The sequence below is a fragment of the Cryptomeria japonica genome, chromosome 9 (genome assembly GCF_030272615.1).
Source record: "Cryptomeria japonica chromosome 9, Sugi_1.0, whole genome shotgun sequence".
Classification (NCBI taxonomy): Eukaryota; Viridiplantae; Streptophyta; class Pinopsida; order Cupressales; family Cupressaceae; genus Cryptomeria; species Cryptomeria japonica.
Window position 1 is genome coordinate 541,843,573 of NC_081413.1, and position 23,778 is coordinate 541,867,350.

Here is a 23,778-nt window from a genome sequence, read left to right on the forward strand (position 1 = left end):
TTGGAAATAAGTTTATCAAGCTAGTTAGTTAGTGTGTGTCCACCGCTAAATTTTTGGTTCTGATCAATGGTTCTGATCAATGGTATTAGACAGGGGGATCCTCTCTCCCCTTTCCTTTTTACTCTGATGAGCAAAGCTTTCAACAAAATTATCCAAAGAGAAGTAAGAAAGAGCAACCTGTTGGGTTTACGACCCTCTTCCCAAGCTACTATTTTCTCCCACCATAAATTTGTGGATGATACCTTGCTGATGGGGGAAAGCTCAATTAAAGAAGCAAAAAATCTTAAAGTTATCCTGGATATATATGAGAAAGGAACTGGGCAAAAAGTCATCCTTTCTAAAAGCTCCATTTTTTTCATGAATACCCCCGAGCATAAAAAAATGAAGATTTTTTGGGTTGTAAGATGGGAGCCCTTCCTGATTAGTATTTGGGTTTACCTCTATACATGGGACCCACCTTTAATTCCTTTTGGTTTAGTCTAATTGATAGTTTCCAAAATAAGTTGGCTGGGTGGAAAGGGGCTTTGTTAAGTCAAGCTGGTAAACTTCAGTTGATCAAAGCTTTTCTTCAGAACCTTTTGGTCTATGCTACGAGTCTCTTTAAAATCCCTGTCAAATTTGCTGATAGAATGGAAACAATACAAAAGCATTTTCTACATGGTCGGGTATTGAATCCAAGATTAGGCTTCATTTAGTTGTGTGGGATCAAGTCTTCTTACCTAGAAATAGGGGAGGTCTAGACATAAGGCATTTGAGAGACTTCAATAGGGCTCTAATGGCTAAACAGTTTGGAGATGTTTAAAGGAGAGCAAAGAATGGATTGATATTTTCAAGGGAAAATACTAAATTCATACTTTCTAAAGGATGTTGGAAAATTATACCCTACCGACTTCGGCTTCTGATATGTGGAACAACTTCTTCAGTTCCAACCCCATTACCAATCAGGGAAGCATATAGGTTCTAGGGAATCAGAGAAATATCAGGTTTTGGAATGATTGGTGGACGAGAGAGGGTCCACTATTTGATTCGCTATGGGCCTCCCAATTCAAAGAACAATGCATTAGATTGATTGACGCTTGGGTGGTGAATTATATCAGAGATGGAGGTTGGGTGGACCTTAGAAGGTTCGATGCTTCTTTGGCGCCTTTGCAATCTTGGCTTAACCTGATCCACATCCCCTCCTCTCAGGTGGAGGACTTGGTCATTTGGAATGGGTCTACTTCTAGGCAATTTGTGGTGGCAGACGCTTTCAGGATCATTGCTAAGTCTTTTTCTTCTGCCCCCTTTTGGGAAGGAGTTTGGAATAAACTCTTAATTTCTAAAATTAACATCTTCTCGTTGTTTATGTAGAATAAGATATCTACCATCGATAATCTTTGTAACGTGGTCTCCCCATCACTAATAGATATTTTTTATGTAAACAAGAAGCTGAAAATGTTGGACATCTGCTCTTACATTGTTCCTTTGATAGTTATATTTGGGATTTCTTCCTCAATCCATGGAATATTAATTGGGTCTCCCCTGATTGTATACAGAAATTTTGGTGCCAATGGAAGTGTTCCTTTGGTAACCATGCACTTGGTATTCTGTGGAACTTATCCTTGCCCCATATAGTCTGGGGTGTATGGAAGGAAAGAAATAATAGGGTTTTCAAAGATATGGAGTCCACGACTCAAGTGGTGGCGATTAGAATAAGGAATTATATTAAGGAAAACTTTCTCAATTATCGCCCTCACAGGAAAAATGACCCTCCACTTGATTCTAACCGAGAGGAATGGGAAACTATCGAAAGATGTTAGATTTGCTGGAATATCTCTGTTCCAATCTATAAAATAAAACATAGCACAGTGAATGTGTTATGACATCCGCCCCCTCTGAGGTGGATCAAAATCAATATTGATGGGGCGGTCAAGGGAAATCCTGGGCCGACAAGTAGTGGGGGAGTGGTGAGGAATCACTTGGGTTTGTTGGTCTCTGCAGTGGCGCTCCCTTTGAGCACCTAGACTAACCATTATGCGGAGGCCAGCGCCGCCTACATAGGGCTACACATCACTATCAAGGAAGGCTTTAGACAAGTTTGGTTGGAAAGTGACTCACTCAACATTGTGAAATGCATCAGGGGTAGTACAGAGCCAAGCTGGACTATTTTGAACTTGATCAAGGATTGCCTTGAAATTATTGCCAACCTGGAGGAGTTCAAGATTTTACATGTTTTCTAGGAAGGAAATAAACCAGTGGATCATGTTGGCAACCTGGCTATTGAAAACGTGGTGGTTAAATGGTGGAGAGGAAGGGAAACCTTCCTGAAAACTCTGTGCGACTTGGCAAGAAATGATGCCGATATCTTCGGTCTTACAAATAACTTTAATGCTGAGAAATTATGATGGGATGGGAGCCACTGGGATGGTATTTCAAATTATTACCACTTTGAGAAGCTCTAGAAACTTCAACTCGCCCTGTTTCTGGTTTAACTTTTTTCTGGTTTTGTACTTGGTTTGCAGTTGTCTCGATTGCCTATGTAACATAATGGGTGGTGACAAGAATAGGCATGAACCCACAACCTATGATAAGCGGCAGAAGAATAAGGAGGTATGGGAGGAAATTTTTGAGGTTGGGATGGTTTATAAACATGACTGTTTTACAAAATTCATTAAGTTGTGCGAGGATGTTTGAAAAACACGATGTTTTTGCAAACCCTGTTATGAAGTGGTCTGGGCAATAGAGAATTTTTGTCTTTCATGTTTTCTTTTTTTTGTGACTAGTTTGAGTTGTATGGTTTGTTAGAGGGTGAATTTTGTACACTTTTTGGCAGTAGTGGGCTTTTGTAAAGCTTAATATTATATATCAAGAGGGTGGAACTAGAAAAAAAATGAAGTGTTCTTTATTATTTAGTTTTTATTTAATTATATACAAAGACACTTCACATCTCAAATGCACAACTATTGACATTGTATAAAATACATGTAGTGCTGCAATCAAACATCTACTACATGCACAAGATGAAGTGCCTTTTAATTGCAATTGTTAAAATTCTATACTTGTCCTATATGTTATTACCTTTCCACAATCAACCATTTTGATATATATTTCATTCTTTGAAACCAATAGCTGATCAAGGTGCTTGTCCTAGATGTGTTTATTACCTTCGTAAATTAAATTGAATTGAATTTTAATTGTCATAATTCTATACAAACATACTTTACACATCAAATGCAACTGGTGAGGGTAGATGAGCCAATACATACACGGGGTCCCAACATTGCCAATATCAAATACAACGAGGACATGTTATTTGAAACCTTTGTACTGATGGATTATGTTGCACTAAAACATTCAAATCAAATGGACCGTGCAACACAACTCACAAGTATAAAGGTCTTCAAATGGTAGTGTGTTCTCATTGTATTCAAAACCTTCTGTCAATACTTGTAAGATGGAATTTAGCATGTTTTGGATTGACACCTTAACTTGCAGAGTCCCCCGTTGAATATGTTGTGGTAAGAAAGCATTTAAAGAGTCCACAATATGGCTTTAGTGGCAATTTCTTTTGCTGGCCACCTTGAAACACTTTCTTATGAATGTGACAGACTAGTAGGCATTATGCCACTGATATTTGAAATGTAATTTGGAAATGCATATAATAGAGCTATGAAATTGTTAGATAGTGTAATACCCACTTTTTACCCCAGTGAGGATTACACAACACTACAAATATTTTTCAAACTTTTAACACAAATTTAACATAATATTTCAATGGAGATGCAATTCCCAAAAAACACACACTTAAGAGACACAAAAAAACATGGATGAATTACACCATAGTCTACTATTTTTGCAATTTCTTTTTTTTTCATCATAATATAATACATTGTAAGCTTCAAGCAATAGTAGTAATTAACAAGTTATAATTTCAATCCGGATTAATTGATAAACATTATCTTAATGCTTTCTTTAGTTTACAACACAACATACCTCCTTTTTACTCAAGTTTTTCTTGCATTCCATCACAATGCAACTGCCTTCTCCCTCCTACCTACACTTGCCAGATGACTACATGTCTAGAAACTCAACACAAGCTCAGAGGATGGCTAGATACATGATCATGATGACAAATCATATCCTTACTTTATCTAGAACAATCATATAGTAATCATCTACTATATTTACACAGATGAACAAGGTATGCATAAGATTCAAAAAATAGTGGCAAGATTAATCAATACCCAAAAGGAAAAACCTAAGGGCCAGACCTAATGTCTGAAGGGCTCATCAGTGATGGCCTTGCCTACGTGAAATCGTAGAGACCTTGTAGTTTGTAAAACAATTTAAAACCCATCCATTAAGTAAATATAAGAGTGGGTATGGAACCCTTTCTAGGGTCCAATTCCTGAGACAATATCCCTGTCGGCTGCCACCCACTTAGGTGAAACAAGGACGAAGTCCTAGATTAGACACCAATCTTACAACTCAGGATAGAGTAATAGTACATGCAATTATAAGATTACTACTATTTCAAATAAAGGTTATCATTATCAACACATATATGATAACAAAATAGGAACAACCGAAGAAACATTCTTGACAAGTGTGGACCACCTATAAACATCATGAGGTTGACTATCACATCCTATCTTAGAAAGCTCAACCATAGTGTCATGTGTTGCAGTCTAGTGATTTCTAAAGTATACATTTCAAAATAGTAATTGTATAAGAGAAAGGTCAACTCCACTAATAACAATAATATAGCAAGACACACTATTAACAATGATACCCAATATTAAATAAAATAAATCAAATTGATTCCAATAAAGAATATCAACAACATAATCTCACAAGAAAAGAACTATTCAACAGAAATCCTTAATAATCTATAATAAACTTCAATCACTATCCCCCTCCATTCAAAATTATCCATATTTGAATATTGAACATGTATGATGCATAGTCTCAATAAACTGCACAACTTCACTCTCTTAAAGAACTTAATTATAAATAAATAAATAAATAAATCAATTAAAAGTAATTTTTTTTCTTTGTTTTTTTTTTTTTTAATATAAATTATGTATAAAAAGTAAGCCACCAATTTTTAAAAATAGTAAATTGCAATCTACTACCAGGGTTTAGGGTTTAGGGTTTAGGGTTGGGGTTTAGGGTTTATGGTTTAGGGTTGGGGTTTAGGGTTTATGGTTTAGGGTTGGGGTTTAGGGTTTAGGGTTTAGGGTTTTACATAGAAAATAAAAGACAAACTTATTATCAGAATAAATTAAATAATACTACCATCTATAGCTAAAACTCTACTCATTAAAATAGTAATAATAATTTGCCATCCACAACCAAAAATATGTCTACAGCTAAGTGCAAGTTTGATTTGAATTGAATTTTTTTACATCTTACCATTAGAATAATTCTATTACAATCTACAACCAAAACCCTATCCATGAAAATAGAATAATAATAATTTGTAATCTACAACCAAAAATCTATGTCTACAGCTAAGTGAAATTTGATTTGAATAGATTTGTTCTGCAACTTAAAAAAAATTTCAATTAAATGCATAATTTACATACGGTTCACTAAAAATAATCAAAATAACTGATAATCTAGACCCAATCTACAGCCATAGTTATGAACTTCCATTTAAGTCCAAAATCTACACTGAAAAGAAAAGAAAAAATTAACCTCTAACAAGATAATTATAATAGCTTGCAATCTGCAATCAAAACCAAAATTTGCAGCTAAAATGCTTTGATTTTGGATACAAAAATTTATATTGAAAGGATACCCATTAAAATTTATAGTCCCCGATCTACCAGCTAAAATGCTTTGAGTCTCGTTGTATGATGTTCTATTCATAACTTTAAATTTAATATATCATTTTATTAGCCCACCATATGACCCCTTAGGTGTCATTAGAGGTCATATTGTTTCCTAAGAGGTCATATAGTGTCATGTGACCCCTTAAGACACCATATGACCCCCTTAAGACACCATACAACCCATAACAACACCATATGGTTTCCTAAGGGGTCATAGGATGTCATATGATCCCTCAGGACACCAATGACCCATAACAACACCATATGGTGTTCTATGACCCCTTAAGACACTATTTGGTGTCGTTATAGGTCTTATGGTGTGCTAAGGGATGATATAGTGTCATATGACCCCTTAGATGTTGTTAGGGGTCATATTGTGTCCTAGATTTGATATCTCTTCCTCTCCCTCCCCCCCCCCCTCTCTCTCTCTCCCCCCCTCTCTCTCTCTCTCCTTCTCCCTTCCTCCATACCCCATCCCTCTCTCTCTTTCTCTCTCCCCTTCTCCCTTCCTCCATACCCCATCCCTCTTTCTCTTCTTCTCTCTCTCCCTCTTTCTCTTCTTCTGTAATTCCTATAGTCACAATCGAGATCAGTCATATGGTGTCCTATGTCCTTTCTCTCTCCCTCTCCCTCCCCCCCCCCCTCTCTCTCTCTCTAACTCTCCTTCCCTCCCCTCCTCTCTATCTCCCTCTCTCCCTCTCCCTCCTTCCCTCCTCTCTCCATCCATCCTACTCCCCCTCTCCCTTCCTCCATACCCCTTCTTCTCTCCCACCCTCTTCTCTCCCTCTCTCCCTCCCTCTACCTATCTCTCTCTCTCTCTCTCTCTCTCTCTCTCTCTCTCTCCCTCCCTCCCTCCCTCTACCTCTCCCTCTCCCCCCCTCTCTCTCTCTCCCTCTCTCCCTCTCCCTCCTTCCCTCCTCTCTCCCTCCACCCAACTCTCCCTCTCCCTTCCTCCATACCCCTTCTTCTCTCCCACCCTCTTCTCTCCCTCTCTCCCTCCCTCTCTTTTCTCCCTCTCTCTACCTTCCTCTCCCCTCCCCCCCCCCCCTCTCTCTCTCTCTCTCTCTCTCTCTCTCTCTCCCTCTCTCTCCCTCTCCCTCCTTCCCTCTCTCTCTCCCTCTCCCCCTCTCCCTCCTTCCCTCCTCTCTCCCTCCACCCTACTCTCCCTCTCCCTTCCTCCATACCCCTTCTTCTCTCCCACCCTCCCCCCCTCTTCTCTCCCTCCCTCTACCTCTCTCCCTCTCTCTACCTTCCCTCCCTCCTCTCTCCCTCTACCCTACTCTCCCTCTCCCTTCCTTCATAACCCTTCTCTCCCACCCACCCCCCTCTTCTCTCCCTCTCTCCCTCCCTCTACCTCTCTCCCTCTCTCTACCTTCCCTCCCCCCCCCTCTCTCTCTCCCCCCTCTCTCTCCCTCTCCCTCCTTCCCTCTCTCTCTCTTCCTCTCCCCTCCCCCCCTCTCCTTCCTTCTCTCTCTCTCTCTCTCTCTCTCTCTCTCTCTCTCTCTCTCTCTCTCTCTCTCTCTCTCTCTCTCTCTCTCTTCCTCCCCCTCCCCCTCCCTCCCCCCTCTCCTCTCCCTCCCTCACCCCTACTCTCCCTCTCCCTTCCTTCATACCCCTTCTTCTCTCCCACCCTCCCTCCTCTTCTCTCCCTCTCTCCCTCTCTCCTTCCCTTTTGCCCCCCCTCCTCTCTCCCTCCCCCCCCACTCTCTTGCCTCTCTCTCTCTCTCTCTCTCTCTCTCTCTCTCTCTCTCTCTCTCTCTCTCTCTCTCTCTCTCTCTCTCTCTCTCTCTCTCTCTCTCTTCCTCCCTCCCTTTTCATTCACATATTTTCTACTACCAATAGCACGTACAGGGTACTGAAACTATTAGTTCACTGCCCTGCCATAACTTTTTTAAGGCAAAGGAGCATGTACGCGGTACTTATTACTTGTAAGCACGTATGGGGTACTGAGCCCATTATACGCTACCCTACGATAACATTTTTTAGGCTTAGGAGTGCGTACGCACTACTTATTAGTCCAGAATGGGAAAAAAGAATACTGTTGGGCTTGCCAACATTTTATGGGCTAACAGTGCGTACGCGGCTATTAATGTAGCGCGTACGCGGTACATAAACATAGTTTTAGTTGTCCAAGAGCCTCAACGACCTCAAAAGAAGTTTTTGAGGTCGTTGAAGGCCCCACTAGAAACGGGTCTGCACTTTTATCACTTTTTTATACATATAAGTAAGTGAATTTTTTGCTTTTGCATGATTTCAAATGATTGAATTGTTGTTCTTATTAGTTTTTGTCAATAGTATTGTGATTTTTTAATAGTTTGATTCCAAAAAATAGTGATAAGATGCATATTTATGGTTATTTGTTTGTTTATGAACTTTTGTTTACATATATATGTAATATGATTCTATTTAGGACAACCGATATCAACCATGGGAAAGAACAAGCACGAAACGATGGAACAACGAGAGGCTCAAAAGGAAAGACAAAGGCAGCGTATGGAGAAATTGCATGACATAAGAACAATGGGAGAAGAAGGTATGTCATCCTCAACATCTCAATTCGATTTACCAAACAAATATAATGCACCTAATGCAATTGAAGAAGAGACATTTGATTTACCGTATGAACCTAATGCAATTGAAGAAGATACCACATTGAATAATCAATTAAATGATGAACATATTACACCTTCTCTACTTGATGAATTGAATGTACATAATGCACCAATGTTAACACCTCCTAGAATCATTCGTAGGAAACCAAAGTATCTAATTGACATTGATGAGAATATATTGAAGCCAATGCCCAATAAAATGAATGAACAAACTTGTAAGAGAATGGTTAAAAGAATATGGCAAAAATATTTTGAAAACTTAAATCAAACCGCAAGATGTCAATTAATTGTTCAAATGATTAAAAATTTAAATTTTAGAGAGACAATGAAAATTCTAGGCCTAAGATCATCTGAAAGTAATAGTGAAAGAACTATTGTGAGAAATCTATTTGATGCATATAAAGCTATTGGTTCAAAATCACGTACTAAAGATTCTAATGCTACTCGACGTGTCATTACATCAACCATAATGAGCAAGAAAATAAAAAAGATTGTTTGATAAGCAAAACAAGTAAGTCATTAAACGTTAGTAGAACAACATTAAGTAAAGCATTAAAGAGGTGGGAAAAAATAGAGGAACCTAACAATAATTCTCTTTGGGCATTCTCGGGTAGACTACCATGCAAAGACAAGGTTGTTGTTGATGCACTAAAAACATTAATTGAAATTTTTTGGCATGACAACACAAGAATTTCGCCCAACCAAAGAGATGTTGTATGACTCTCGACGTTCTGACATGTTGGGATGCACGACAGGGGCATGCCTAGCATAAACCTACCCACCCAAACACGCTCGTGATGTTGGTTTGTGCACACGATGAACCAAATCAATTCTAGCCAATCTGGCAACTTTGCATTGCATGCAATTGATGATTTTTGCAACAGGCGAAAAATGCTACCAATTGAAAATGGCTTCGACTCGTCAAAAACCAAGATAGGCCATTGTAGAGGAGCCTCACGCGACCCCACAGGTTCAAATGGTTCGACCATATATGTCTTGGATTTGAAGAAACAGTCCGTCAAATTTTGACAATTTTTTAGTCTCAGGGCACTTGAGAGATCGCACCGGTACGGTATGACTCTCGATGTTCTGACGCTTTGGGATGCATGACAGGGGCATGCCTAGTGTAAACCTGCCCACCCAAATGTGCTTGTGATGTTGGTTTGTGCAGACGACGAACCAAATCAATTCTAGCCAATCTGGCAACTTTGCATTGCATGCAACTGACGGTTTTTGCAATAGGTGAAAAAATGCTACCAATTGAAAATGGCTCGAACTCGTCAAAAATTGAGATAGGCCATTGTAGAGGAGCCTCATTCAACTCCATAGGTTCAAATGGATCAACCATATGTGTCTTGGATTTGAAGAAATAGTCCGTCAAATTTTGACAATTTTTTGGACTCAGGGCACTTGAGAGATCGCACCGATATGGTATGACTCTCGACGTTCCAGCACTTTGGGATGCATGAAAGGGGAATGCCTAGCATAAACCTACCCACTTGGATGCACTCGTGATGTCGGTTTGTGCACATGACGAACCAAATCAATTCTAGCCAATCTGGCAACTTTGCATTGCATGCAATTGATGATTTTTGCAGCGGGCGAAAAATGCTACCAATTGAAAATGGTTCCAACTCGTCAAAAACTAAGATAGGCCATTGTAGAGGAGCCTCATGCGACCCCACAGGTTCAAACGGATTGACCATATGTGTCTTGGATTTGAAGAAATAGTCCGTCAAATTTTGACAATGTTTTGGACTCAGGGCACTTGAGAGATCGCACCGGTATGGTATGACTCTCGACGTTCTGGTGCTTTGGGATGCACGACAGGGGCATGCCTAGTGTAAACCTGCCCACCCGGACGCGCTCACAACATTTATTGTTGCACACGGTGAACAAAATTTGACCATTGCGAGTGTGAGGGTGCTCTCGTACCAAACACATATTGTTGTTTATATTCATATTGTTGATTACATATGAAAATATTCATTTAAATTTATAAAAGGGCAGCCACCAAATACAACAAATACACAATAATGAACTGAATACAAGGATTTTTGTAGGGTTAGTTCAACATTTTAGAAATTTTATCAAATCATATTCCATGATTGCAATGTTTAATATCATATATTTTTGTTGTTTAAATTCATATTGTTGATTATATATGAAAATATTCATTTAAATTTATAAAAGGACAACCACAAAATATACAGAATAATGAACTCAATACACATTTATTGGATCGAATATCAATATTTATATATATAAAAAAGGCATGTCTGCCAAGTCAATACAAGTATTACAAAAATATGGCATATGCCATGTCCAAATCGATATACAATAAAAATGTAGAATATATCTACATGTATTGGTCATTTTATAACCAAAACTAACACTATATGATCCTAAACTTGTGGTGGATCATAAAAATCAAGCCTCTTCGATGCAGTACGCAGCTCTATAGATGGTTACAAAACCACAATTCAAAAGCCAAGTTAGAATTCTTTTGTAGAAAATAGTTCACAATTCACAACATTACTATTCATTTAACTTTAATTCCTTTACATTTGAAATGTAGATTACCTCATCGGTTGATCTAGGAGCTAATGTCTTCGCTCTCCTCTCCTTGTCACTCTTAGGAGTTTTCTTGAAGACATACTTAAATGGATCCACATTATGGTTGTATCGCGAAGGGGTCTATTGTAGATTACTAACATAAATATATCAAAAACACTTAAAAGCTATAATATAGAGAACAATGACGTACCTGTGCCTGAGATGCTTATCCAATGGACTGAGAATGACTCACCATTGATGTAGAAACTGTCACTATTACCTATACAAAAAATGTTCAAATATTAAATACAATTAATATAATGATAAGTATTGAAGGTTAAAAACAATTAATTTTACATATCAAACAAAAGTGTACCGGATCTTGAGATGCTTCTCCAGTGCACGGAGGAGGGTTCACCATTGATGGAATAGGTATGGATATTTCTTGTATGAAAAAATTATAATATTATAATATATCACAAGTTCACATGTATGCGTGCATATAATCATGAAATCAAGAAAATAAAGTAGAGATGCATACCTTCGCCCTCTCTTGATCCACGGGTGAATAAGGTGCATTCAACAAATCGACATAGCTCAATGGCCACTGTACATGTTAAATAGACCAAAAAAACTAATCAATCTACAAACCCCAACTAATACTTGATTTTAACATTTTGAAACAATTGTACAACTAAAAATGTGTTCAATTACCTTCTTCCCACGTTTTGGTGTCTTCGAGTAATTCTTTTTCTTAGGACGCACCCTAGACGTGGAGGGGGTACCCTAAAAAAAACAAAATTAACATGAGATATTAGTATAGATAATAAATTAAACATAATTTAAAAAATATAAAATGAAATGACTTGCATATTCCATCAAAACAATACATAAAAAGGGTTGTACAAAATATGATACCGTATAGCCTTGTAGGCCAAAATCGATAGCTGAGAGCGCAATGTCATCAATCTGGGACATTTCATCCCCTGTCAACACCTACAAACCAAAAATTGGACCAATCATTAAAGTATATCTTGTATTTTTTTGAATTCAAAGTGTATTATTCTATTTTAACATGTTACAAAATTTATACCCTAGGCATTGAAGTTGCAGCTATAGTATCTGGGGGAGGAGTATGGGATACCGCTGCTGTATCCTGAAATGCATATTATTTGTCTCAATTTAAATTGATGTATAAATGAAAATTCATTTATGTAATTACAAATTTAAGTGACTGATAAATAAAATGCTATGAATTCAAATCAACACACCTGTGTCTCTCGCTCATGGGCAAACACCATGTCCATCAACTCATCTGTCAGTGCGAAATCCTCAGCCATGCGGGCCTGACATCTGCTCCCGCAAATCATGCACAGATGAGATGAGGATCCATCTGCACCGGCTGCATCTTCTATCCTCGAGCATATTCCCAAGCAACTGACACACATATGCTAGATGGGCCCTCTATCGCCACCTAATGGCTCATCATCCAATACAATAGGGTGTGCTAATGACGTCCCATGCTGGATGATGGAACCAGTCAACGTTGTGGCCGCCTGAAGAGTCGGTAGCTCCATCGACTCTTTCAGCTCTACTGGGACAACCTGGTGCACCTTGGGTTTGGGTGCTAGGGGCTGGTGACTCTCTGTGGGTAATCGCCTACGGGCTCCAGGTCTATCTTGGGCAGAGCTACCACCTCTACCATGGAACTCTCTCATGTCAAAATAGTTTGGGCACACATTGAGCACAAAATCACAATATTCTTTTCTCAAAAAATATAATGGCACCTCATAATTATTACAAGGTGGATCATCAAAGACCATCCACCACCTTTGCCAAAAAAGATTCTTCATTTGCATATTGGTACACCAATGTATGGGAAACCTCTTTGCATTAAGAGGTAATGACTAACCAGTTTTGGGATCAACGAAAAGGGCACATATTTGTTGTTTAGTAATATTTTTGTTTTTTACTCCATCGTATGATAGCCCATCGGCATAGAATTGAGGACACCTATCCCTAAAGCTTCCCCATTTGGTAATTTTTGTGGAAACAACTATGGCACCACTAGCTAATGTTTCTAGGCTAGTGGCGAGGGATTGATGATGCTCAAGTTTAGAAGTTTTCAATTTAACAATTAGTCTATTGATTTTAGACGTATTTTGTCCTAACTGATTAATTAATTGCTTCTGTGTTTTGGGTGTGCAGTCAAAAGGAGAAATTGGGGGTTGTTCTTGTGTGTTTTCAGGAGGTGCATTTGGTTGTTCTTGTGGGTTTTCAAGAGGTGCATTTGGTTGTTCTTGTTGTGGATTAGAAGAATCTTGTTTTTGAAACAAACAATGAAAAAACCTAATCAAAATTAATGAAATTAAATTCAAAATGTAAAACAAATTGAACAAACGGGAAAGAAAGACAAAAATAAACAAAAACTAACCTTGATCCATAGCTTGGAGGACAAATCTAGCACCCTGTTCCCAGTTTAGGAGAGGAAATGGAAAAAAAATGAAGTAAAAATGTGCTATTCACGGGTAAATGAGACCCAGTTTTTTTTTAAAAACTTTTTTTAACAGGCATCGTGTACGCGGTTATATTTGGATTATTAGCGCATACGCACTCATTTTCCTATGAGTAGCACATACGTGCTCATTTTCCTAGGTGTAGCGCGTGCGTGCTCATTTTCCTAGGCGTAGCGCGTACGCGCTCATTTTCCTAAAAGCAGCGCATATGCGCTACCTTCTCTAGGCTCGGGAAGAACAAACCTAAGTGCATATGTGGGAATTTCAAATTTTAAAACCGCGTACGCGTTGCTTGTTTTTCCATGTTTTTTTTGGGTGGTGTCCACTTTTCTGACCACCATCTTTGTGCACATACCCAATATAAAAATATTTTTTAAATAAAAAATAAAATAATGTTTAACTAATATAACTTACTACACATAAAATAATTAAAAATTATTATTATTATTTAAATATATTAATTTATATCTACAATAAACTAAATCCTATAAAAAATTATTTTCATCCTTATTGGAAAACTATAGTAAACTATATCTTACAATAAATGGATAGTTTCAAATTTAGTTAGAATATCTTAATGTGAGATAGTGATAATGTAATATAGTTATACATCTTCCCAAGTATAAAGCATATATTTATGGTGTCCTTCGTCCTTGCTTTTTTTCCGCTACAAATGTGAGACAAACTGTAGTTGAGCGCGTTCTAATTCTTGTGATAGAAGTTGTTGATTTAATATCCCATACTTGCTGATTTAATATCCAACTTTTGTACAACATTGTACCAATAGTTGTATGATAAGTACCAATAATTGAATGAAATATATCATTTGTTGTGAAAAGTAACCAATCATGGGATGCCACATTAGCTGCACAAGTATTGGGGCCCTTTTGCTCACCTACTGGTCTCACTTTTTTTTTGGGCTGTTTTGGACACCTTGGCAAAAAACATGCTGATGTGGCATCATATTTGATGATGTGGCCCTGAAAGCTTAGTTATAAGCAAGGGAATTTCCAAGTAAGTTGCTGTAAAAAATTCAGAGTGATTTGAAATTTTGACGTAGGATTTTGAGAAGCGCGAAGTTAGGTTGCACAACTACTGGGTCCTCTCCTATAGTTTCTCTTTCATGCAACAAATCAACTTTAGATGGTAAAGCTTGAACATAAACGGTGAATAAAACCATTCTACGAAAAAAGGCAAACACTTAATGAAAATGGTGAAGGCAACCGTTCTACAAAAATGGCACAGTGGGCCCGACCACCTGAGCACTGTGAGCTTAGTGTGTGTTATTTAAGCCAACCCATTGTCGAGTGCACATAGATGAATTTCTTTTTTGAAAAGAAGTTTTGAAATTTTCAAACACCTGCAACAGATGTTATAATGTGAAAATCTCTATAGTAAAAAAAATGGATTCATTGAAAGGGTGTTGAGAAACATTCAAGAAAATACAGTGGATAGGCATAAAGCCCCAAAATCCCTTGCCAATCTCCTCACAACCTAATTTTTTAATTTATTTATTAAAGTTGTTGATGTAGATCTAGCAAACATTTTTGCAAAAACATGAAAAGAATAGGCTAAACATGTCAAAGGGATTATTGCAGTGCCTATAGAAAAGTGGTCTCATGACTATCATGATTGATGTATGTGCACTATGTTGGAAGATTTTAAAAATTGGATTTATTTGCCCCCTGCTCATGTGTTGGATTTGAGGGTTTAGGGTTTTTACAAAGGATTTTAGAGTTGTTAAGGTTTTTCTTTGATTTAATTGGGCAATGTTATATTCTGTAGTTGACTTATATCTACCAGTGACTTGGTTTTAAGTTGTCACCGAATGGGTCCTTTGTCATTCATTTACTGACCCCTCGCACTAGGAGTTGCCACTTGAGGTTGTCGTTTTAATTTTATATTAGATGCCTAAGTATTGAAATGTCCCCATAGTTGTGCCTTTTAAGAAATTCCCTAGGAAGGTCCCCCATGCACGATCACTTTACCCTCAACTAATCTCCACGTGCTAGAATGCTTCACTGAAAAATATCCATTTTAGTCTCACAGTTGTGCGGGATAAGAATGTCAAAGGAAATACAGAGAGAATGTTGTCTTGCAGGCCCTTTAATGAAAGATCCCAACCATGTGGGATAAGGGATTTGCAAAGATCAAAGAAAAAGCCTTGTCTTGTGACACTTTTGAAGCCATGATGAAGCCCCACAGGGTAAGAAGAATACAGGGATAACAAAGGGATCTTTATCCCGCAACCATTTCATATAAACAAAAGGCTCGTGCATGATAAGAGATGTTCGTAGATGTATTAGCAATTGTCATTGTGTAATTTTTCCATGCAGAATAATGTAATATAAAGAAGCAAAGAAGCGGGTCTTATCTCGTGATGGTTTTAAGATGCCTTGATAGGCTCGTGGGACAGGAAAAGGCTCAGAATCATAAGGTAAGGTTATCCCACAAAGTGTATAGGTTGATGCAAGGGTGTTGCGGGATAAGAGGTAATAAGGTAGATATTGAGGACCTTATCTCGCAATGTATTTCTTTTACTTAGAAGTGATCACAGGATAAGAATTTCAAGGTAGAATTGACAAGCTCTCTTATCCTGCGCGTTCCTGCGGGGATAAGAAGTAGATCACAAGATAAGAAGGGAAAAGCTTAAAAGATTTCTCCTGCATGATGTAAAATTGTCAAGGAAGGGCACTTTCAAGCAGGAAAAGACAAAAAGTTGTGAGCAACGCGGGATAAGAAGATATTTAGAAAATATAGAAAGGTTTTATCTTGCAAAAAGAGATAACATTGATGAAAGAACACTGGGATAAAAATAAGAAGGTGCCGACTAGGAAAAGATGGTGAGACTTTATCCCACAAGGGTGCGAGGAATGCTTCTAGGTGCCGTAGGATAAGAAATAAGGCTAAAGACATGGAAGCCTTGTCCTGCGAGGATTATTAAAATAGAAAAAGGGGGTGCGAGATAAGAAAATAGAGGGGAATTTGAGGAAGGCTTATCCCGTGGAGATGGTGAATGGCACAAAAATCACAGAAAAGGGCCAAACGACATGAATTTTGAAAATCTGAGTTGGCCAAGGATGGTCTAATAAATGTCATGTCATCATTCAAAGGTTGTCAAGGACAATTTCGATTGTTCAGGTCCTGATCGATGGATGAAATTCAAACTTGGTGCAAGCAATTTATTTTGTCCAACACGAATGAATTAATGGCGTCACCATAAAAGAGAAATTAATTGATTTTCTCTCATAACTTGCATTCGAAGAAAATCCAGAGCGTCTCTAAGCAAGAAGAAGAGCAAATTTCAACAAAGCAAAGTGCCATCCAACAATTTCAACCCAAAAACTAGCAAGTCAAGTTTTCTGCCATCCTTTTGTATTTGCTAGTCTGTTATTGTTGTAATACGCAAAGATTTTATGTGTATGCCTTAGAGTCTATAGGGTTTGCTTGTGTATTTGAAATTCTAGGCTTTCCTCTATTTTTTAGAAGTTAAAATGGCCTCCCCTGCTACTCCCACTACTGAAAATACCCTTGAAGCTGGCACTAGCTTTGCAATGCCATAAATTACCCATGCTATTTCACTTGACATAATTCCATGTGTGCCAGAAACTGCAAACATTCCCACTACCGAACCAAGCCCTAAATCCGCCTCACAAATGTTTGAAGAAGCCAAAGCCAGTTCCCCTCCCAAAGAAGGAACCATAAAGAGAAAGAAGAAGACAGTCTGAAAGCTTGTCACGATTATTTCTAACAGCGAGTCTTCAGATGAGTCAACTCCTCCTAAAACGAGGAAGCCAATTCAAAAGAGGAGGGTTGCCCAGAAAGATTCCATTGAAACATCTACCACTAAAGCTCATCCTCCTACAGGAAATGTCCCTTCTACTAAGAACCCATCCACTGAGGAAAACCCAATTCCTCAAGAGAAAGCCTCATAGAGGGACAACCCTGCTAAACATGAGAGGGAAACTGCTCTTGCAAATAAGGAAATTGCTCATACAAAGAGGGAAATTGCTCCCACAAAGGGGGAAACTGCTCCTACAAAACAACAAGTACGGGAAACTGCTCCCGCAAAAGGAACAACTTTTAGAGCTCCCAAGAGACCTAAAAAAACATTTGGAGGGGATTCATTAGCTTAAGCAAAGTAAACATAGATAATGTCAACTTCCCCTCTTTCTCTTGAAATTACATCATAGGAATTGCAGCAAGAGGTTGAAAGGAAGTTAGAGAAGGGTGCAAAGAGACCAACTAGGAAGATAAGGAGCCTCCACTAGTACCTGGTAGAGTTGTTTGAGGGATCCTCTATGAATGACAACATCAAAGACAGTGGGATGTTTTTTACTCCTATGGAAATAAGGACAAACCTGTTCTATTGTCAAACCCTTGGACACTGAATTTGGGGAAGCTAGTGGTGCCTAATGTTTTTGTAGAACCAATGTTGATAAGGGAGCTAGCTATTACCTATAACCCCCCAAGAAAGAATGTGAGACCCGAAGATGGTTATGTCCTATTGGACATATCACATAGGGCTATTGTAGAGTGTTTTGGTTCAGATAAGTCTTCCTCAAGGAAATCAACAGAGGCAATTTGGAAAGAAATTACCATTATAAAAAGGAAAGAATTAGAAAGGAATTAATTCCTCATTTTATGAAGAAGCTCTACAAAAACTCACAGAACTATATCCTGCCATCAGAGAGGAAGCCCTTTAGATTAGAATTCTTTGAGCCCTATTTTGTCAAAACCTACTATGCATTAGGGCAGGTGCTTGGAGTAGACTACAGGCTAACTCAAATGCCCATTGATTTCATGATGATTGCCATTAATATCCAGTACCCTACAATAAATGAGCTGTATGATTTTGTAGCCATAATCCATGATAAGATCCATGAAGGGTTAATGGAAGAAAAGAATAAAAAGAAGTTAGAATTCAAACACTATTCTTTATTGTGTCATATGTTTATTTTCCAAAACAGGGCTTATTGGGGTCCAAAATTGATAATAAGGACAAATGATCCACACACAGGTCTTCCATGGCCAATTCAAAGATGAACTCAGGTGTGGGACAAAGGATCCAGGTTTGGCAATTACTCAATTTTCTTTGATCACTTTGTCATGAAAGTATTGTTAGGGCTTGGAGTGAGGTTGCCTAGGCTACCAAGGAACATTATCAAAATTTTGAGGATAAAAAGTTGTAGGGGTGAAGGAGTGGTATATCTAGAACGAGCCTTCATCTATAATTTTGGAGATTTCTTTTTGTATGGTTGTAATGTTGAAAAAGGTGAATGATGGAGAGATCAAGAGGAAAGCTTTTCTTCCCTCTGAGGAGAGATGAAAGTTTCACTTTGGATTTTTCTTCAAAAACTTTTCACGCATTACATTAGAAGAGGGGGGAAAATACACTAGATTCAACCTCTAGAAAAGGAGATTGAATTTTGAGTGATATAAGAATGGTAAGTTAATCCTCTCTTCTGAGATTGAGATTTGAATTGATTGAATTGTGTACTTATGAACAAGTGGAAAAGTGACAAAGATTTGATTATAACTCAAGATAGAAGCATAGGATGAAGCTGTGCACTTGGATCTAGCAGTGAAATGGCGAGTCGAAGCTGCCCTGCAAATTTGAGAAAACATTGCCCAGACCGTGGCGGGAATGTACACGGTCCTCCTAAAAATCTGCGAAATGAAAAGGGTTTTTCTGCCTTTGCAAATGGAGTCCAAATCCAAAAGTACATCCATGCACCTACAACCTATACACAGAAAAGAGAGGAAAAGGGGATGGGATTGGGAGTTTGCCTTTAGGTCAAACCCCAGTTTTGGAATTAACCAAATGATGAAAGAAAGTACTTGCAAGTAAATGTAAATGAAAGACTGAAATGTAAGTCACTTCAAGGGAGGTTGTAGATAGAATGTAGGTAGATCTCCTTGTGTAGAATTGAATATTGGAATGAATCTCCTCTTCAATGGTTGAATCCTTGACTTGAATGCAACACCTAGCCTTGAAGGGAGACTTGAGAATGCTCAATGCTAAAAATGAATGCTTGAATGCTTGAATGTGTGATTTGATGTATCTGTGTTATTGCTTATCTACTTATTGAGCTTATGCAAATGAGAGGGAAAATGCAACTTATATACTTGTCAATTAGCACTAATTGACTGATTTTCTATCGTAAGCCAACATTGGGAGAGTTTTTCCGCTCAATGTGCAACCTCCAAAGCATAATTTGAAGGGTCCTTCCCCAAAGTAGGGCAGGGGACAGGGGCGTCACACCCCTATCTTTCCCTTTTCTCCAGGACAGGATGTAGTTTAGGCAGTGTAGAGGGAAAGAAAGATCCAGTTCTCAGGTATAGAGCAAGTCTCTGGTCTCTGATCAGGCCTAGAGATATAAATTGCCAACATGAAGACCTTGATGTGCTTGCAAATTGCAAGGGTCACAATTTCATGACATTACAATGGAAACTGCACTATTATCAGAGTATACGGGTGTGAGAAAGCACCCCATGTTTTGGCACTTTTTGTCTCTCTTAGGCTAGCATTCATTGAACTAATTTGGCAATTAATATGGATGGAGAGGATACAAGTTCCTACAGATAAGAAATGAAGACTCCTCCCCAGGGTGGTCAATTTTGAAGAATTCACTATAGGATATGATACCCTGGAAAAGGTGCAAGATTTCTTAGTAATAAATCATAGGTTGAAGGTTGCCCAAGCTCGACATTTTGATCCCGAGGGATGTATAAATGACCTTAGAGTAAACAAGCTAAAAGAGAAGGGATATTTTCACTCTTTTGATGACCAGGAAGACCTGATAAGAAATTCTCTTCCCACCGAGGCAGAGCAATACAAGAAGAAATGGGAGCTCATGAAGAAGTTTGAGTGAGAGAGAAAATAGGAGGATCCCAGTTTTGAAGGTTTCTACAGGGAATTCCAAACTGATTTTGCTAGAATGTCCTTCATGATTAGGAAAGAAGATGTCATAATAAAGATGGAGATGGAAAGAAGGGATGCCAGGAACAAAGGGGTTAAGATTGAGACAAGGCCTGTAGGCCCTACCCCTAGGGCACACAAAGTGAAAGGACATACAGTAACAATTGAGAAGACACCTCCTCATACTTCTAGGTAGGCAACTAAATAGGTTAGGAGAGTTGAAAAGGGAAAGGAAAAGATGTCTGATTTTGTAGATATCTAGGTAGATTTTGATACAAGTGTACCACCCCCTTCTCCCCCTCAAGAGACATTCCATGAAGATGAGACTGTTGAGGCTCTAAATAACTCAGATAGAGTCATTATTCCAAGTACAATCCCTGTTGAGGAGGAAGATGATGAGAGGATAATTGCCTCAATGAATTTTATAGCAGATGACAATTTTGTGAACTTTCTCGAGTTCAGATCTTTTTGGCTTAGAAAAAAATTAAAGGACTTATCTGATGAGGAGATCATAAATTTTGATAGGAATATCTTCAATTGCACCCCTAAGAAAGGTAGGGATATGATTAAAAACAATGGCATGCTTCTTGTCCTGGGCTTGGACTTTGAAAAAAGCTATTTATTAGATCAAATTATGCAGCAGAAGGACCCAAATCTTGCAAAAGAGTTCAATGATTGTGGGTCTAGAGTGAATATAGGAATAAAGGCCTTTTCTATATTGTCAAGGGCCCCTAATGTTTGAAAGCCTCTAGTTCTACAAGGTGGACAACAAAAGCTAGGGGATGCAGTGATTAGGACCCTTGAAGACACCACTGCATCAGAGGCTATGGCAATCACCTCACATGTAGTCCAGTTTGCTCAACTAGTAGTGGATGACCTTGAGCTAAAACACTTAAGATTGAAAGACATTTATGTGGCTCTCAATACAAATTAAAAAGAGTTATTCATTGAAAATTGTGCATTGAAGGAGAAAATAGAAAAGGTGATTGTAGATTCTTTAGGAGGAATTAGGCCTGAAGAATTGGAGAGAATGAATAAATAATTGCAAAGAGTTAAAGATGAAGCTGAAAATAATTATTTTGAAATCAAAAGAGATTTAGTTTTGAGGATTTCAAATAAGATTATTGCTAAATTAGGTGAAATTCATTCTTCATATTCTTTGACATCTCATCTCTTAAGTCAATTGGATGAGATTATTTCATTCTTTCAGTCAATAAGATTCACTTGGCTACCAAACAATCAATAGTTGAAAAAGGTCATGCTGGCAATAAAAAATGTGGCCCAACCACCCCAAATTGTTGGGGTTACATGGAAAAAATATAATTTACTGACCAAGGAGTTGTCCAACATAGAAGAAGAAAATAAATTAGTGTTGGGAATGATCAACTCCTTCCAGGGGCTTAAAAAAGTGGCATGTTCCCACAATTTTGACAGACAATGGACATATTTGGAGTCTAGAAGAGTGGAGGCAGGGATTCCAAGATGCAATAAATGAAGTTTTGACATCTTTGGCCACTAATCCAAACCAAGGAGATACCTTTTTAAATATTATTGACAAGATCATGGAGGTAGATCAGATGTACCATATATTTACCTTGGGAGCTGTAGTGGTAGCTACCCATAAAACAAAGGAAGAAATAGGTAAGTTGCAAGGGTTGAGGGATTTTTCCTCGCTAGCTAATGAGATAGAAGCTTTACATAAAAGGTACTACTCCTTGGAAGAGGAGAAGCTTGAAAAAGAAGATTACTTGCAACCTTTATTTTTGACTGAGATTTTGTGCAGATTGCTAATTTTGAGGAGGATTGACATAGACTTTCAATCATCAAGGACCATTCTCCAGGTTACATACTACTAGATGCCAAGATGTACTTTAGATCCTGATAGAATCATGCGTCAAGGTACTAGCGAAGAGGTAGATTTTGCAGACCTGCAATCCAGAACTTCCAGGATTGTGACCGCTCAACTCCCTACATTTACTAAAGCTTAGAAGATTGCACGCATGTTGACAAGGACAAAATGGGCCTTACGGTAAATTGTAATGATTTGTACTTTTGACTTGTGTCTTCTTGGTCTAAAGCTTGGTTTGCTCCCTTGTATTATAAAAGAGAATTCAGGGCCAAGAAGAACAATTCTGAAATTTTTTGTTTAGTATGTAGTAGGATAGCTTTGAAGTAATATATTAACAAATAGTCTTTTACATTTTTAGCATAGCATTGTATCAGGAATGTATCATTTTATACTAGAAATCAGTAAAGAGAATATTCATTTTCTTGCTCAAATCTGTTATATGGTGTTGTATGAATTGCTATGTCAATGACATTTTCAATTTGTCTTCTTCTATGGAGAATGTGTATATCTTGATAGGCTTCATTTCAAGTAAATGAATTAAATTTTATCTTGAACACTACAACATTTATATGAGAGGTTTTGTGAGGAAGTCAATGAATATATTCTCAGTTTGAATATCTTAAGAAAGTCTTGAGTGTTTAGTATTGGATTCTAATGCTGATACTATGATATTATCTATCTTTAAACCTATTATTTGACTCTGTATCTCCCTCAAATTGGCACTGGTCATAATTTTTTGGGTTTTAGGATCATTAGGAGTAGAATAGATTAGAATCAGTTTTCAATGCAAGCAAAGTAACAAAAACTAAGGTTCAAGCCAAAATTTATAGTATATTTTACTTTTCCTTGGTATATTTTCATTGAAAGCATCTACTAAAACACTGCAATGTCTATCCATGTAAAGTCAATATCATGTGAAACATTGCAACAGGGATACCTACATCCTAGGTCCTATAGAGCCTAAAGAGTAAAAGATAGCAACCTTTGTGCTGAATCTTGTTCGTTGGCCAAAACTAATCCTAAGTTTGTTGATGAGTTAGTGGCAATTCCTCTAGGATCTAGGATTTGTTGATTTGGGAACCAACACACTCTATCCTTTCCCGTGTCTGTATTAACACCTAGTCCTCTTTCTTTCTTTTTTTTTACCCTGTGTTGCAAGGATGCATCTATTCTGGATCCAAAAGGAGGTTATGAAATTCATGTTAGTCACACCAATGTAAAATCGCAGTTGTTGTTAGGTGCGATCAACAATGCAAACTGGTTATATGATGGCAGTCATAGCACAATAGTGCTAGTTTTGAAGCTAGTTTAGCTTCTGCCCCTCGGCCATACCATAGTCTTACAATCACCTATACCACTAATAACTTCTGTACCCTAACCTTGTGCAATCCATAACTCCATTAATGCATTTATTGCATCTTTAGCATAACACTATATTGTGTCTTTACTCTTCTATCTACCTTACTGAACGCGTAAATGTAAATGTAAGCTTAGTTTACTTGTTCAC